Below are 17,830 nucleotides of genomic sequence, written 5' to 3'. Positions count from 1 at the left end.
AATCTTCTATAAACATAGATAAATGATTCTCCAATCCTTGTTTCTTTAACTCTCCTCATATACAAACCAGGGGCAAATCTGAATAAAACATTCCACTTATCTCTGGCATATGATAAAGTGTGCTTCGTGATCCATAGAGCATAACTGAAAGGCTGCCACTCAGAATGGCAATGTGGATAATCACTCACCACCCACCCTATGTCACCTTTTACAGAAGTCTAACCAGTATTGTATCTGCTCTGGGCTGAATTTGTAATTTGTAAGCCTTTCAGGGCAAGGTCCTGTCTCTTGTAGATTGTGCAGCAACATGCACATTGGATGATGCTATATAAATAACAATAAACCCCTGCAAACTATGGGGAAAGGCCTTAGGTCGGTAGTAGAACATATGCCTCACATGTAGAATGTGGCAAGTTCAAGCCCCAACATTCCAGGGAGGGTTGGGAGAGAGCCCTGTCTGAAATCTTGGAGAGCTGCAGCCAATCCCTGTAGACAATACTGAGCTAGATGGACCAATGGTTTGACTCAATAATAGAAGGCAGCTTTCGATGTTCCTTTGCTGCAGTCTGGTGGCATGGATGCTGCATTTATATATGGGTGATGTCATGGGTTTACCCCAGTGTGAGCAGATGTGACTGTGTAATGCACAAGCACACAATACATGGCCCTAGCATCTCTGTGAGCCGAAGACTGTAAATGCATCAAAACCTTTCAAATGGAAACTCAATAGATGGTCACTTTATTGGTGCAATTTCTCCCCCTAAAATCAACATTTCTCCCCTTTTCACTATACATCAGTGGTTAACATTATTTGGCTGCCCCCCATCAAGATGCCCCCCATTTCCCTGGGCAGTGGGTTGGGGGAAGCAGCTGGGCAGGGAGCATGTACTCTTGGGTACCACAGCCTAAATGTGCCCTGGATGTTTTCATGTAATGGTATCCTCTGCAATCTCCAGCTGGTCTTTCATGGTCTAGACCTGGCAAGGCTAGCAGGTGCTGCTGGTTTGGTCATATCAAAGATAAATAATAATAATAGTAATAATAATAGTAATAATAATAGTAATAATAATAATAATAATAATAATAATAATTTATGCATAAATACCCCACCCATCTGGCTGGGTTTCCCACAACTGCTCTGGATGGCTCCCAACAGAATATTAATAGTAATAAAAAGCAATAAAACATCAAACATTAAAAACTTCCCTAAACAAGGCTGCCTTCAGATGTCTTCTAAAAGTCAGATAGTTGTTTATTTCCTTGACATCTGATGGGAAGGCGTTCCACAGGGCGGACGCCACTACCGAGAAGGCCCCCTGCCTATTTCCTATAGCTTCACTTCTTGCAGTGAGGGAACTGCCAGAAGGTTCTCAGAGCTGAGCGATGGGGATGGAGACGCTCCTTCAGGTATGGGAAGAAAGCTGGCTTCTTATTGTAAGGAAGGCTGGCTGTAGGGATTATGTGGGGCTTGGTGAAATACAAAGATTGAAAAGGGGTGTGGGGAATAGGGTTGGTGAGGAATGTCAGCAGGGGAAGCAGTTCCTCCTCAACCAGACCCACATTTTTTGCTCAGACCTCACTTTTGACATATACACATTTTTACTTATCAATGGGTTTCTTGCATACATTTTTGAAGTAAGTCAAGAGTCCCCTCAAGTGGGGCTTTAGTCCATGTCTTTCTACAACTCTAAGTATATGTAAGAGACCAAAGAGAGCTTTATTTGATTTGGGGTGCAAAGGAATTGCCCCATTGTCATGTTAGAGCTAGAATTTGGACAACACTGCTAGATCAGGGATGACAAGAAAGAAAGATGTTAAATAGTCAGGTCAAAGCACTGATGAAAAAAAATCCTCATTAATTCAATTTCAGTACCATACTCTAATCAGCAGGGAGGTTGCCTTACAACTGCAATTTGTACCGTATTTAAACTTCCTTTTGTTGAAGCTTTAAGAAGCACTGTCAACCACTGGCACAAACCAAATCTAAAGAGACATGAATAAAACTCAGAAGACTCAAGTAAGTACTGGGGATTATGGAACTAACTTACTGAGAAGCTACATCGACTAGATTAAAACCAGAGACATAGTTCTAGAACTGATTCCCCCAACCCACCAACCCAGCTATGAACTAGTAATAGATTTCTATAAATACGGTAAATGCACCCCACAAGTTGGGCGTGCTGTCACATTTTAGTTCCATAGCCTTTTCTTGCAATCATGGTATTAGCCCAAACTCCATTTGCTGGAATTCACTTCATATCAACCTGAAATCATAGAGATTACTTCTTAGTAGAAACAGTTCTTTTTCAGAGAAGTAAAAAGAGACTTCCACCACCTGCCTCCACCCTCTTCTCTACCCTTGACACTTCTCTTTCCTGTATTGTGTTTTCCTTTCAGTGCTAGGGAAAGACAGAACTGTAGGGGCTTTCTTCCCACTTGGACAGCATGATGGCACCACTCTAGAGCAAACAGTCACCTTTTGAGTCACCTTTCTCCATTCCCAATATTTTATTCCTTCTAGACTCATCAAACAACTGGGGAAACGTGGCAAAAGTACAGAGAGCTGATATGATAGAAGCAAGTGGGAGAGAGCAGCCCACCCTATCTCAAGGAGAATTCCAAAGATAATTCCAGCTTCAAGTGACAGTGTTAAGTTGTGGGTGAACATATCAGACGACACAGCGATTCTTCAGACAGCTCTTGTTTATTCACAGGCCGGAACAGAACTGAACTGAAGGGTTCAGTCAACCTGCTTATACAGTGGTGCCCCGCAAGACGAACGCCTCGCAAGACGGAAAACCCGCTAGACGAAAGGGTTTTCTGTTTTGGAGGCGCTTCGCAAAACGAATTTCCCTATGGGCTTCCTTCGCAAGACGAAAGCCCATAGGGAAATCTCCGGGACAGCGGGGAAGCACAGCGCGTCTTCGAAACTGTCCTCGGACCTCCTCCGAAGGCTGGCGGTGGGGCGGAAAGCACTTCTCCCCGCGCCAGCCTTCGGAAGGCTCCTCCGAAGGCTGGCGGTGGGGAGAAAAGCCCTTCTCCCCGCGCCAGCCTTCGGAAGGCTGCTCCGAAGGCTGGCGGTAGGGCGGAAAGCCCTTCTCCCCGTGCCAGCCTTCGGAAGGCTCCTCCGAAGGCTGGCGGTGGGGAGAAAAGCCCTTCTCCCCGAGCCAGCCTTCGGAAGGCTCCTCCGAAGGGTGGCGGTGGGGAGAAAAGCCCTTCTCCCCGCGCCAGCCTTCGGAAGGCTGCTCCGAAGGCTGGCGGTGGGGAGAAAAGCCCTTCTCCCCGAGCAAGCCTTCGGATAAACAGCTAGAAGCTCGCCCTTTCTTCCCCAGAAAATGGCAAGATGATGGCTGAGAAGGGCAAGGTGCCTTGTCTAAAGTCATAAGTAGGTTGGTTGACAGTGCCCAGTTTCTTCCCTTTTCCCAGTTACCAAGGAGTGGTGGTGGTAGCAACTACTGAATAATAGGAAAACAAGGAAGGGGTGTCAGAGGCTTTCCTGAGCCCCCTTCTCCACAGGGAATGACCTATCAACACAGAATACATGCATACATCAAATGGGTTTCTATTGTTTTTGTTTTTTGCATCTGCTTTGGTGTATAAGCGCTCAAAATAAATCTCACCCTCAACATTTCCAAAGAAACAAGCAAGAATAATGCAGAATTTGGTGCTGTGGTAGCCTATGTCTTTGGGGGAATGAGCAGTATATCATTTCCCCACTGGGTCCATTCATGGTACACAGGCAGCTTGGGTAAATGCAAAATTAACAAGTATATTGAAAGGGATTGGTTGGTGCATTTGATTTCTCAGAAAATCCCCACTGCAGCAGTATCTTCAAATGTGAACTCCTTTCAGTAGTCCCTTGTTTACCTGAGGCAAAAAAAAATGAGTCAAAATGAAGTAATTAAATATAGATTTTTTTTCATCTCAGAAAGCTAAAAAGCTAACACCATGTTGCTGGGGGGAGGGGTGGAATATAAGAGTGTTCACAGCTCCCAATACCTGTTACAGGCAAAATAAGCCGGCAGAAGGTATATCTGTAACACTGACTATAAAAATTCAGCTACTGGAGTTAAATTCTCCTTTGTGGCTGGATGATACACAAGCATGAAAGTGTTCTGTGTTGAAGAGTATATTTGACATCTGGATTACATGAGGATAGGAGCAATGAAAGTGTCTCTTCTGCTTCAATAGCTGGGACAGGCACCAAAAAATCACGCCTGAAACTTTCTCACAGGAATTTAAACAATGCCAACGTCCAAGGTTCTGAACTCTTTATGCCAAAGGGCTGAGAGACAGATGGATCGGTGACATTTTAAGGTTGGATAACTCACGAAGTTCTAAAGCACAAAAGCATTAGCATAACAACTGAAAGCAGATAGCCTGCAATTTCTACTGGTTTGCAATATTAATTTCTCTCTCATGCAGTTAATGAGATATTGGCTACTAAAGTTGCATCCAGTATGAGTAGAAAGGTGGGGGCACAATGCTCTTTTATGGCTACCATTCATTAGAGAAGAATGTAAGAACATAAGATGGGTATGCTAGATCAGACCATCTAGTATAGCATCCATTGTTAGAAACTCAGATATATAAACTAGGCACCAGATATATAAACTAGGCTCTTTAAACCAAGATTACAGATGCCAAAATAGAATGTCTGGTTGCCATTTTGGGGTAAGACAGCTGGAAAGTCTTATTTTTCAAATGATGGACTGACTGTGATTGATTTTCACAAACATCTGGCTAGTTCAAATGAAAACCTTGAGCTAGGATAAGAACTTTAAGAACTTAAAGAAGAAAAGTTATTTGATCCAGGGACAGTCCACATATATATATATATTGGCCTATTCCCCACCTCTTTTTCTTAATGGTGACTACTCCTGCTCAGGCTGCACAAAAAACGCATTTTGGCTCCTGAAATTCATTCTGATTGTGCAGATAAAATAAAACTGATAGAATACTACAGGATGTGATATTAGTGTGTGAAAACAGTCCAGATCCAATGATTCCCCAGGCATGCACATCCAGAAGGTGATGTCAGGTGCCATCCTGGCACCCAGGCATCTTCACTTGGTCACAAGTGGCTGATAGCCAGGTACAAAATGCGTCTGGCTAATTTTGAACACTGACAGCATCCTGTTCCCGGCACTCTGCTCACCTGCATTTCCCACCAAGTGATATTCAGAGGCACCTGCACTGTGGGAGATACAGAATATGGAATATGCTTACACAAGGAAACATTGTTTATGGGGTTACCCTATGGCTGATTCACACCACTGAGCTTTATCCATCATATCATGTAACTTTTTCTTTACAGCTCACCCCATGTACTACTCAGTTCACATTATTTTTTCTTCACAGGTATGGCTGTGTGTTCTTATACACATGGTGGAAGGGCACCGGCAGTGGGAGGCCTCATTAGGGAAAACGTGCCTCGGTTTAAGAACGGTTTTGGTTTAAGAACAGACTTCTGGAACAGATTAAGTTCATAAACCGATGTACCACTGCATTTGGGTACAATAAGGTTGGTTGATTCAGACTCTTCTGCTATCCAGAACTGCCATATATTATTTGTTTGCCCTATGTGTGTGTCCAGGGTGACTGGGGAAACAAGTCTGATGGGCAGGGTATAAATAATAAATTATTATTATAAATTATTATATGTATTTTTTTCCAGGGGAAGTTTCCCTGAGGCAAAAGAACAAGGGGGGGGGGGACCAGACAATTTTTGGACCTGCCCTATTGAGTCTTAACATTAATCACTAATCTTCATTATTTTCCATTGTGATGTTCTGCTAAAGAAAGCCCACTCACATTTGTCATGCTTTACACGTGCGGTGAAGAATTTGAAAATAAGCTTCTATTCAAATGTGTTTCTTGCACAATAACTTGAACTACAGAACAACTCTATTTAACAATTGAGAAAGAGAAACAAACATCTTAGGGCTGCAATCAGAAACTGGTTTAGAGCCAATGTGCATAAATATTATGGCAGAAAAAAGGGGGAAGAGAGAAATGCATTTGTTTAAATCAAATGGACCAAATCAATACCTACTCCATATCTACTTCTTGAGGATCAATCATGTCAAGGATAAATCTACAATTCAGGCAAAGCAGCATTTAGTTTTAATCTAACTTAGTCTCATTAACTTTGTAAGCTTTGGCCCCATTGACTTTTTGTGTTCTTAGAGTAAATGACAAAACACACTTTCTTATGCCAGAATGTTCTTGTAAAGCATCTTTGTTTATGTCTATGTGGTCCTTTAATGTATTGATTTTTCATCAGGTGATTTAATACAAAAACAATGGAGCAAATTAAGTTCCTTTCAAACAGCTTCACTAACATGACTGGGACCAAGTAAGAAGCACAGAATTTCCAAAACACTATACTCTTTATTGTTAAACTCCTACACATATTGTCTATCCTTAATATATACCATAAGACGCACCTAGTTTTTGGAGGAGAAAAACAAGGAAAAAAAATATTCTGAATCCCAGAAGCCAGAACAGCAAGAGGGATCTGGCTTCTGGGATAGCCTCTTATCTTGGTTTATGGGATAGCCACACACAGCCTCTCTCGGGCAGCAGGATGAAGGCTCCCCCTGCCCAGAAGAGGCTGCACGCGGCTAAGGCAGAAGCCAGGACAGCAAGAGGGATCACTGCGCGGCGATCCCTCTTTCTGTCCTGGCTTATGGGATAGCCACGCGCAGCCTCTCCCGGGCAGCGGGATGAAGGCTCCCCCTGCCCAGAAGAGGCTGCTCAGCGCTCCCTTTAAAGAGCCGCATGGAACATGTGTGCGGCTCTTGGGGGCTTTTCCCCGAGAAGGGAGAAGGGCAGCTCCATGCGGCTCTTTAAAGGGAGCGCTGAGCAGAGCCTCCTGCCTGCATTTGCTCCATAAGACGCACAACATTTCCCCTTACTTTTTAGGAGAGGAAAAGTGTGTCTTATAGAGCGAAAAATGCGGTACTTTGAAGCTTCAAAGCATATACATTTCAGTAATCCTTGAGTGTCAGCCAGGCGCAAAAAAGTGGCATCCAGACTTTTTGAAGTGTTCGCAAATGGAGATCTTTAGGCACAAAATGCACCTGGCTCCCTGCTAATTCCGAACCCTGTGTGGAACTCCCTCCCATCAGATGTCAAGGAGATAAAAAACTACACAAATTTTAGAAGACATCTGAAGGCAGTCCTGTATTGGGTAGTTTTTAATTTCTGTATCATGTTTTTATATGTACTGGAAGCCGCCTAGAGTGAAGAGGGGTGTTGTTGTTGTTGTTGTTGTTGTTATAAAAATGGTTGTAAACTGTCACAAAGAAGTTTGGTCAGCAGTGAAGTCCATAGTTAGTGAAGTGTAGGTAGGTTCCCACGAGGCAAGACACAGTGATAACAGCAAGAACCTTTACTGAACTAACAGAACTGGACAACAGGGGTTAAAGCAACTGCTTATATACATTTATATACATTTCTGAAAGCCTGGGCCACTCCCACTCCCAACGTGATTGGCTGTCTAAACTTCCAAGCTGCGAATCATGCCTCAAGAGTTGAAGGCCAATGGCAGAGGCCCAAATCCTGTAATGTTCTGTGATTGGATATCATGTATCGAATCAGAACACAGGGGCTCAGAATCCTTAGTCCAGACTCAAGCTCAGGCAGACACAGACCACTGAATACAGGGAATGTACCATGGTAAGCCTGCTCTCCCTTGTCCACTTCTAATCATGTGGTAGGACTGAATGTCCAAAATGGAGCAATTAAATCATTGGGTGAAACCAAGGTTCTGTACCAATATGTAGACCAATATTGATTCTTCTGTGAGCTCCTAATACACATACACTGAAGATTATCTCTGAAGCAAAAGTTCAATTCAGATAGCAAAAGATATCAAAATCTCCCCCTTGATTTGGAAATCAGGAACACCCTGGATATTTTTACAATCCCTCCTTCTCTGTCATCTTCCCTGTTATGCATAATTACCTTCTGCTTCTGCATGTTTTGTGTTTTTTTGTATCTGGATCAGGCTATCTGTGATTTAGTACTGCAAGCTAAGAATTGCCTGCAAACCATCACTGGAAACCAGCTCTGGAAGAAGGTTGCAAATCATGGTTTGGAAGACTTTGAATCACGTCCAAAATACACAGCCAGCTCACCTATGATGGCATGGAAGAACAGAACACAGCATTGGCATTAACATCATCTAAATAACTTCCACCAGCAAGTATTCCCTTAGGCAATTATGAACCTACTGCAGGCAGTTTACATAGCACTTTGGTCCAACTATTTTCAGACTCGATTAGCATCACAGCATAACATTAGTGACACAACATTAGTAACATTCATTTCATAAGGAACAAATCGTTATACAACATGTAGTGTAATTAATGTTAGAAATAAAAATAAATGCCAGGAGGAACCAACAGTTGGGAGTGAGAATGTTGAAAGGGAATGTTCTCAAAAACTATGAACTCCATACTCTAATTTTACAGAAGCCATAAAGCATTTTTAAATGCTAAAAATGATTCATTCAAAACTATATAAAGAGAACAAGAAAAGGCAGGAAATAATTAGTGAATGCACTATACAGAGCCAAAAATGAAAATAAGTACACAATAAATACAAAATTAAAAAACAAAAATATGGATATGGATTATGGCAATATTAAACTAGATTAAAAAATCACAACATATCAAGGCATGTTCTTAAAAATAACCTTGCATTAAAGTATTTCTTCTTGCTTCAGCAGAATCCCATCAGACTCAATGGACTTACTCCAGAGTAATTAATTGGAGTACATTGTGTTAATGAGATATTTTTCTTGCTCAGAAATTGCTAGTACTTGTACAATATTGGTGCTATTTGCTTGTGATGGTTTCAAGGGGCTTAGATTCTGCAGCTGAATATATAGTCAGTTCAACAGTGCCTTACAAGCTCATATTAACATAAGATACATTATGTTTTCTTTTCTGAGGACACAAAAAGTAAAGCAAATGGAGCCAGTGTAATACAGTGGGCAGAAAAGGACTTAGAGCTGAGCTATATATCCATCACTTACTGAATGATGACTGTGAGTCAATTACTCTCTTTCAGACTAACCTATCTCACAAGTCAGATCCCTTGCAGTTTATTTGTACCTCTCCCAGATAATGGATAAAATGGAGGCATATACTGTATGCTGCTTTGACCTCCCTGAAGGAAGGTGGTCTTGAAATAGAATGCACAGTAATTCTTAGTAACGGAACAATATTCTTTAGTAACTGTGCAAGATGATAATAATTACCGTATTTTTCGTCCCATAGGACGCTCCGTCCCATAGGACGCACCTAGTTTTTTTGGGGGGAAATAAAGGAATTTTTTTTCCTTTATTTACCCCCCAAAAGCAGGTTGGGGAAACCGAACCAGGTCGAGGAACAGCGGGATGGCGGCGCTGCACCTCCCTGCTGTCCCCCAAGCTTGTGGGGCTGGCCGGTCTGCCCGGCGCGAGGGGCGCTCTGCTCCAGGGCGCTCCGCCCGCCGGGCAGCAGGCTGCTATCAGCAGCGTGGGGAGCCCTGCGGGGAACTCCTGCAGGGCTCCCCATGCTGCGGATGTCTGCCCGGCGCGAGGGGCGCTCTGCTTCAGGGTGCCCCGCCCACCGGGCGGCAGGCTGCTATCCGCAGCGTGGGGAGCCCTGCGGGGACCTCCTGCAGGGCTGCCTAGGCTGCGGATGTGTTCCCGAAGCGCCGGGCACTCTGCTTTCAGGGCGCCCGGCGCTCTGGGAAGCAGGCTGCTATCCACAGCCTAGACATCCCTGCAGGACCTCCCGCAGGGCTGCCTAGGCTGCGGATGTCTTCCTGAAGCCTGGAGAGCGAGAGCGGTCGGTGCGCACCGACCCCTCTCGGTCTCCAAGCTTCAGCGAAAGCCTGCATTCGCCCCATAGGACGCACCCAGATTTCCCCTTCATTTTTGGAGGGGAAAAAGTGCGTCCTATAGGGCGAAAAATACGGTAAATGGAAGTCAGTTCATATAACAGGTTGAAACTTAGAAAGCCTCCCAAAAGCAGGCTGATTAAGAACAAGGTGAGCCACAAACTCAATGGCTCAATTCAAAACATAGCTTTCTATGAAGGGAATGTACCATGGTAAGCTCCACCCACAGTTAACTAGCAAACTAGGATGTGAAACTACAGTTTGATACTGGTGGGTTTGAACTAACACAGGACAGAACAAGCCAAGTTTCCAACATTCAAAGGTTATGAGATATTGCAGTGTGTTCATACCAGAAACTTAACTTCCTTTCCTCTGCTGCAAAGGCAGAGATAACGAGTGAAAGTTATAAGAATGCACTAAATTGTCCTCATAATACTAAACTATGGTTTAGTATTATGAGTCTATGCTTTTCCATTCATCTGAAACAGATCAATGTGTGTTGGAGCATTACTTTACTACCCCATATGCCCCAAATCGTCACTATGCAAATAAATTCTTAAACGGAACTAAAGCTTCAATCCTAAACACATTAAAAGGGAGCAATGTTATAAGCAATACCAGAGCAAATTAAGCCAGCATAAAGTACACCGGATCCAAACTCTATTCAGGAGCAGGGTTGTGGATGGCTGAGGCAGCCTAAACCTAAACAAGCCTTTGAAAGAGTGTTTGAGTTGTTTGAGTTGCACCACCTGTTTCGCTGGCTTAGTTTCTGCCTGTTTGCCAGGTCACATGACTGAGCTGAATCAGTTTTGGATCCCCCCTCTGGCCACGCCCCTGCCACACCCCTTTTTCAGGTTTACACTGGCTTAAGGTCCAGTGTAAACCTGAAAAACAACGGTGCGCTCCCGTTGTTCGGTCCCAGCGCCTGCCAACCTAGCAGTTCGAAAGCACCCTCGGGTGCAAGTAGATAAATAGGGACCGCTTACAAGCGGGAAGGTAAACGGCGTTTCCGTGTGCGGCTCTGGCTCGCCAGAGCAGCGATGTCACGCTGGCCACGTGACCCGGAAGTGTCTGCGGACAGCGCTGGCCCCCGGCCTCTTGAGTGAGATGGGCGCACAACCCTAGAGTCTGTCAAGACTGGCCCGTACGGGCAGGGGTACCTTTACCTTTACCTTTAAGGTCCACAAGGCTGACCTCAGACAGCTGGGATGGGAAAAATACACCCAGGTATCTCTAACTGAGCCAAATATAGGGAGTTAACAGGATCCTGCTGACCCAGCTGCAGCTCCACTGGATCCAGATCCTAATTCCGCTTATCCCAGAAGATCTTGTAGCAAGGTCAGCTTTCATGAGGGTAAACCTTTACAACAGGTACTTGGCTCCTATGAGATATAGGTCTGCTTTCATAGATTACTACTATTATGATGGATGGAAAGATAGCAGTTCACCATCTGAACCCATCCCATGTAAGAAGAGCCTTACAACTTAATTGCAATTTACTCATGGAGGTGAACAACTTCAATAGAATTCAGTAATAGGCGCGAAAATGATTGCAGCCTCAGCAGGTCAACCCAATTATCTTGTCTTTGATGATGGGCATTCGTAAACGTCACACAGAAACTGTGCAAAACTGTACCCAGATTTCTATTCATCTTCTGTCCTGGTCTTCTAGGAATTACACTGTGCAGTGTAATTCTTTACTCAGAAGTAAGCCCCTCTAAGCTCAATGGGGCTTTCCCCCTTGTAAGTCGTTAAAGATTGCAGCCAAACCAGAGTGGGGTTTTTTTTGTTTTTTAAAAACTTATATCCCAAAGTTGCTTACAACAATAAAATATACATTAAAATGAAACCAAATCCTCAAAACGCATTAAACCACCATCAAAAGAAACAACCAACATAATAAATGCAGGAAAAAAATCCAAAATCAATAAAAGCAGCAACTCCAAAAACCAAGTGAGCATACGGTAAAAGGAAAATTGGCCTAAACATATTCATAATGGGTGGTAGTCAATGAAATTTTTTTCAGAGTAGACCTATTGACATTAGAACACAACTAAATGTAAAGACAGCACTGTATTGAGTAGTTTTTAATGTCTGCTATTTTATTATGTTTTAATATGTACTAGAAGCTGCCCAGAGTAACTGAGGAAACCCACCCAGATGGGCGGGATATAAATAATAAATTTGTTGTTAAATTAAGTCCATTAATTTCAATGGGTCTACTCAAAAGGTCTTCGGCTAAAGGTCTTCCTAGAGTATCATATTACCTGTATGGCCAAACACCTAAAACATATTAAGTGTCAACATTTGGTGAATTTCAACCAGGAAAGCATTCCACAGAGCAGGGTAAGAAAACAGAATACAAAGATGTATTTTGGTACATCAACCATAACTTTCATTACTACATGAATTTCTCTAGTTCTTTTATATAGCAATCTCTATAAAAGGCATATAAAAAGACATTTACCTATTTGTTCTCCTTGTTCTTGCGAATCACACATATTATCTCACTGATTAAGCTGGCATTTATCACATTTTCCAGAACTCCAACATTTCATTTCAGAAAAGGATAAATTATCCTTGCAGAAATTACCTTTCAAATGAACAACTTTTTATAGTTTCTCAAAAGCAGTCTCCGTCTCTGAATGTCCTAGGAGTAAAAAAGATAAGCTGTGTCCTTCACATGCAGAAAGCCCTATCTCTTCAGTGTAGCTCACTTGTTTTGATAGGAAAGGACTTCTCATTCTAATAACTATAAATCATATCTTTAAAAAAACACAAAAAACCAAATGAACTATAAATGGAAATTAATTAAAAGTGTAGTTAAGTGCAACAGCACACAAATCTCAGCAATTGGTATTCAGAGGTGGTGGAACACAGTCATTGTGGTGAGTAGTTATTGCCATTATTATTATTATTATTATTATTATTATTATTATTATTATTACCACCCTTAGGTAATCTTGTCTAATCCTCTTTTAAAGCTATCCAAGTTGGTGTCCATCTCTTCAATTTGAGAGAGTTAAACTCCATAGTTTAACTATGCAATGAGTGAAAAAGTGTTTCCTTTTATCTGTTCTGAATCATCTAATGTTTGGCTTCATTGGATGACCTAAATTCTGATGCTATGTGGGGATGGATAGTTTCCACACTTTTGTCAAACTACGTACAATCTTGACACCTCTACCCATTTTAAAAAATGAAAAAGCCCTAATTGTTGTAACCTTCCCTCAAAGTTGACATAGCCCCCTGATCATCTGGGTTGTCCTTTTCCGAACCAATAGCCAGTCTTAGTGGCTGATCTTAGGGACAGGATACATATTTTTCATAGAAAAGCAGCAATTTCACCTTTGAGTTATTTGAGAGCCCTCAAGTTGATGCCATCTGGGATCGGTGATTTGTCAATAAGACCTAGAACTTCATCTTCTCACCACAATCTGCCTCAGCTCCTCAGACTACCTTCCAGAGAAAGTTATTTCAAACACTGGAATCTGCCCTTCATCTTCGAATCTGAAGACAGTTGCAAAGAATTAACTCAGCTTCTCTGCAATCTCCTTTAGCATCTTTCACTTTCTTGTCATCCAAACATCCATCCTCCTCCTTGATTATTCTCCTATTTCTAATATATTTAAAGATTATTATTTTTTTGCTAATGGTCTTTATGCTTTCAGTAATGTGCTCCTTGAATCTTTTTGTTTGTTTTTGCACCTGTGAGCACACATGAGGTCTTCCTTGATGCTCACAGAGTCCCCTCCCTCCATCAAAATTGCTCTTCAAAGGAGTATTCAATTATAACCAATTGAATAGGCTGCAATGTGTGCTTGGTTGCCGTGGGTGTGGTGGCCATTATAGTTTCTGTCCTTAGCAGATATGCCCACAGGCCAAAAGAGGATGCTGATTCCTGCCTTACTATCTCCTTGCACTGCATTTCTTGTGTTCTCTTTTTTTGTTCTCCCCATTTGGACAATATTTCCATTTTCTGAAAGAAGTCTTCTTGCCTCTAATAGCTTCTTTGACACATTAAATTAACTATCCTTCCTGATCTGCAGCATACATTCAAGCTGAGCTTTTATTATTGTGAAAGAGAATGTATTACTGAATAATTTCATGGTATAATTCTGAACTGCCTGGTGCATTCATCATGATCACAGTTCTTGCACCTCAACTGGGTACACCTTTGGTCAAATTCCTGCAAGCTACCTTACTCCAGAATGTTTCTGACTTTCAAGATCTTGCCCCCAGTTAGATGGGGGAAGAAATATGGAGAAAGGAACGATAAACGGAGATTACAACAGATACTATAGAAAATACATTGTGTGGATTTAAGCAACTGGTATGAGATACTTTGGATATTTGTGGTCAAATGGTGGAGAACTTAATGGCCCATGGAAGTATCTAGTAAAATTAGGATGAACAGATTATCAGAAAATGCTCCATCTATTGAGTGGCTAGCCTACTCAACCTGAATGGCACAGGTTTGACCTATGACATTCAGCAAGTAGATTTCCTTCCTGCAACCAACAATAAAATCATGGTATCTTACAGTAATAACTCTAAATTCCTCACATGCAGTCAATGCAGAGCTACTCTTTCCCACCTAGTCACAAGTATTTAAAAATTAAAAAAGGTATTAATGCTGCATTTCAATTAATAGCTCTCATTTGCAAGCCCTGCATGGTGCTTTGAAGTCCCAACTTCAGAACTTCAAAGCACCCTGTCACCTGACATTATTGTGACATCAGGTGATGGACAGGTGGGCAACCTCACCCATGAGGCTATGCTTCAATAAAGATCTGCCTGCAGTGCCAAAAACAGGTTCTGCACCCCTGATTTACAACAAAGCAGCTCAACTAACAGCTGAAACCTAATGAAAGAATATGTGCCAATGTTTCCATTTTCAGGCTCAAAAGGAAAATCATTCATGCTTTCCATTCACTCAGACCCTTACTAATAAGCAAGACCCAATCATTCATCTATGGTATAAAAGCCTGAGATGGCCAGCAGTTATTCCTTTCATATTCTACCCATTTCTAGAGGGTTAGCCAACAATCTGGGTTAGTCTGCAGCAGCAAAAGCAGTGAATGGTCTTGGGCACCTGATGTCATCATAAATTGATCGCTTGACTATAAATCTATTGGCTTTCACGTTGTGGGACCTGTGAGAGCTACAGCAAAACTTTTCCTTTCTGTGTCTTAAATGTGCCCAGCACAATGGCCTCCCCCTGCGTCTAAGCCAGGAGCCAAAGTAAACAAGGAAATCCAAAGTAAGGGATGTAAGGAAAGAAAATTCAAAGAGCAGCAGTTCGCGGTACCCCCCCCCAAAAAAAAACCCTTGGAGATCAACAGGTTCATACTGTGGCATGAGGGGGGGGGGACCCCCACTGGAAACAAAGCTGCATTTCAGTCACAAGGTGCTTTTCGACTGACATTTGGCTTTCTTTTGACAGCCACAAGACCATTTAGGACACACACACCCACACCCCAAAAAAAGAACTTCCGAAATCCACAGCTATATAGGTAGGTTGTGCGTGTTTCGTAAAGCGGGGAGAGATGAAACGCAGGCAAAATGTCATTTTCAACCCAAGACGCGCTCGAGGAGCAGACAGCCGCCCCATCCCCTCGATAGGCAGGTGCGCAACGGGAAAGCGAGACCTCCAAGCAGCGCGGCGTTGCGCCTTGCATTAAAGCAGAGGGAAACTGCCTCCTGGTCCTTGCCTCCTCCCTCCAAACTTTTACCGGGCAGTGGGGATCCGGCCTCCCCTCCGTCTCCACTTCCCAGGGGGTCGAACCCTTCCATCCAGGCGCCCCTTGATTTCGCTGCGCCCCCCATGCCACGCCGGGGGTCGAGGAGGAAGAAGGAAGTGGTTGCCTGCACATCCCGAACCTCCCTGCCCAGTTCCCGGGGGGAAAGAAGATCTTAGCACAGAAAGAGAGAGAGAGAGGCTGGCAAAGCTAGGCGAGGAGCGAAGAGACGCCGTGCCTGGGAACGGGAATCACTCACCGCGCGCCCGCTTGCCCTGAACCCGGCGGGAGCAGCGCCCTTTGGAGCAGCCGAGAGAGCCCTCTGGAGCTCGGCGGGGAACTTCATCAGCTGCCCTTCCCCGGAGCCGGGGAGTCTTTCGCTGCCGGCGCCGCCGGTTCCCCTTTGGCGCGCCGCTCTCCGCGCTGGCTCGTAGGCTCCACCAGTCATAAACAGCAGCAGCAGCCTCCGCCGCGGAGAAGGAGGACGCACGCAGGACCAGGGCGATGCCGCTGCTGCTGCTCTGCTCCACCCTGCTCGGCAGCTGAGCTGGGACCGTCACCCATCAGCCAGGGTGGAAGCAGGAGGCGCTGCGCGGCTGCACAGGGGCGCCCACAGGGTCCTAGCGCTAGGATGGCGCATCTCCGAATGGGTGCGTGGGTGGGGGGTGGAGGGGAAAGGTCGCACGCACATACATTATCAGAGAATCATAGAACTGGAGAGTGAGTCCGAGAGTCATCTAGTCCAACCCCCGGGCAGTGCAACAATTTCAACAAATCATACATGACAGCAGTGCAGCAATTTCAACAAATCATACAAACATCATTGTTCCTGATGTTTGCCGGTAATGTCCTTTCTTGTAACTTGAAGTCCTAGCCTCCAGAGCAGGAGAAAACGAGTTTGCTGCACCCTCCATGTGAGAGCCCTTTAGATAATTGAAGATTGCTATGATATCTCATCTCAGTCACCTGTTTTCTAGGCTAAACATACCCAACTCCCTCATAAAGCTTGGTTTCCAGACCCTTTATCATCCTCCTCTGCACACATTCCAGCTTGTCAATATCCTTCTTTACTTGTGGTACACAGAACCATGGGCGTAGCCAGGATTTTTGTGGGGAGGGGGCAGCCAAAGTTGTTGAGCCCCCCTCCCCCCCCCACATCCATGCACAGAACTGGACACAGGTGTGGTCTGACCAAGGCAGAATAAAGCAGGACTATGACTTCCCTTGATAGGCACACTATATTTCTGTTGATGCAGCCTAAACTAAGATTAACCTTTATTTGCTGCTGCATCACACTGTTTAGTTATGTTAAGACCCCTAGATCATATGTAATGCTGGCAATACAGTGTCCCCCATCTTACATTAGTGCAGCTAGTTCTTCCTGCCTAAGTGCAGAACCTTACATTAGTCCTTATTGAAATTCATTTTCTTAGTTTGTTCCCAGTTCTCCAATCTGTTAAGGTAATCTTGCATCCCAATTTTTTCTTCGGCAGCATTGACTACCTGTCCCTGTTTGGTGTCATCCACAAATTTGATGAGTATTCTCTTGATACCTTCATCCAAGTCATTTATAAGGATGTTGAAGGAACCGTTAGTGAGCACTTTTGTGGTTTCATACCTGCTGTCTACAGTGGTACCTTGATTGTCAAATGGCTTGGCTCCCGAACTAATTGGCTCCTGAACGCTGCAAACCCAGAAGTGAGAGTTCTGGTTTGCGAACGTTTTTCGGAAGCTGAATGTCCAATGTGGCTTCTGCAATTGAGTGCAGGAAGCTCCTGCAGCCACTCGGTTTTCGAATGGTTTTGGGAGTCGAACGGACTTCTGGAATGGATTAAGTTCTAGAACCAAGGTTAAAAAAGGTAAAGGACCCCGACAGTTTAGTCCAGTCGCGAATGACTCTGGGGTTATGGCGCTCATTTCGCTTTACTGGCTGAGGGAGCCGACGTTTGGCTGCAGACAGTTTTTCTGGGTCATGTGGCCAGCATGACTAAGCCGCTTCTGGCAAAACGAGAAACACCATTTACCTTCCTGCCAGAGCAGTACCTATTTATCTACTTGCACTTTGATGTGCTTTCAAACTGCTAGGTTGACAGGAGCTGGGGCCAAGCAACGGGAGGTCACCCTGTCGTGGGGATTCAAACTGCTGACTTTCCAACTGGCAAGCCCAAGGCTCAGTGGTTTACACCACAGCG

General features: G+C 43.9%; 1 protein-coding gene across 1 annotated transcript in view; it reads right to left on the bottom strand.

Moving 5' to 3' along the window:
* The window catches only part of SPSB4 (splA/ryanodine receptor domain and SOCS box containing 4), a 195,670-nt gene extending 179,474 nt beyond the window's left edge, over nt 1-16,196 (bottom strand). The window contains exon 1 of the mRNA XM_082221941.1: nt 15,898-16,196. The gene's annotated coding sequence lies outside the window, so the exon portion shown is untranslated. The remainder of the gene's footprint in view (nt 1-15,897) is intronic.
* Nucleotides 16,197-17,830: the final 1,634 nt, after the last annotated feature.

Source organism: Podarcis vaucheri (genome assembly GCF_965113315.1).
Source record: "Podarcis vaucheri genome assembly, chromosome: 5".
NCBI classification, from domain to species: Eukaryota; Metazoa; Chordata; class Lepidosauria; order Squamata; family Lacertidae; genus Podarcis; species Podarcis vaucheri.
Note: the sequence above shows the minus strand (reverse complement) of the source record. Positions and strands in the feature narration are given on the sequence as shown.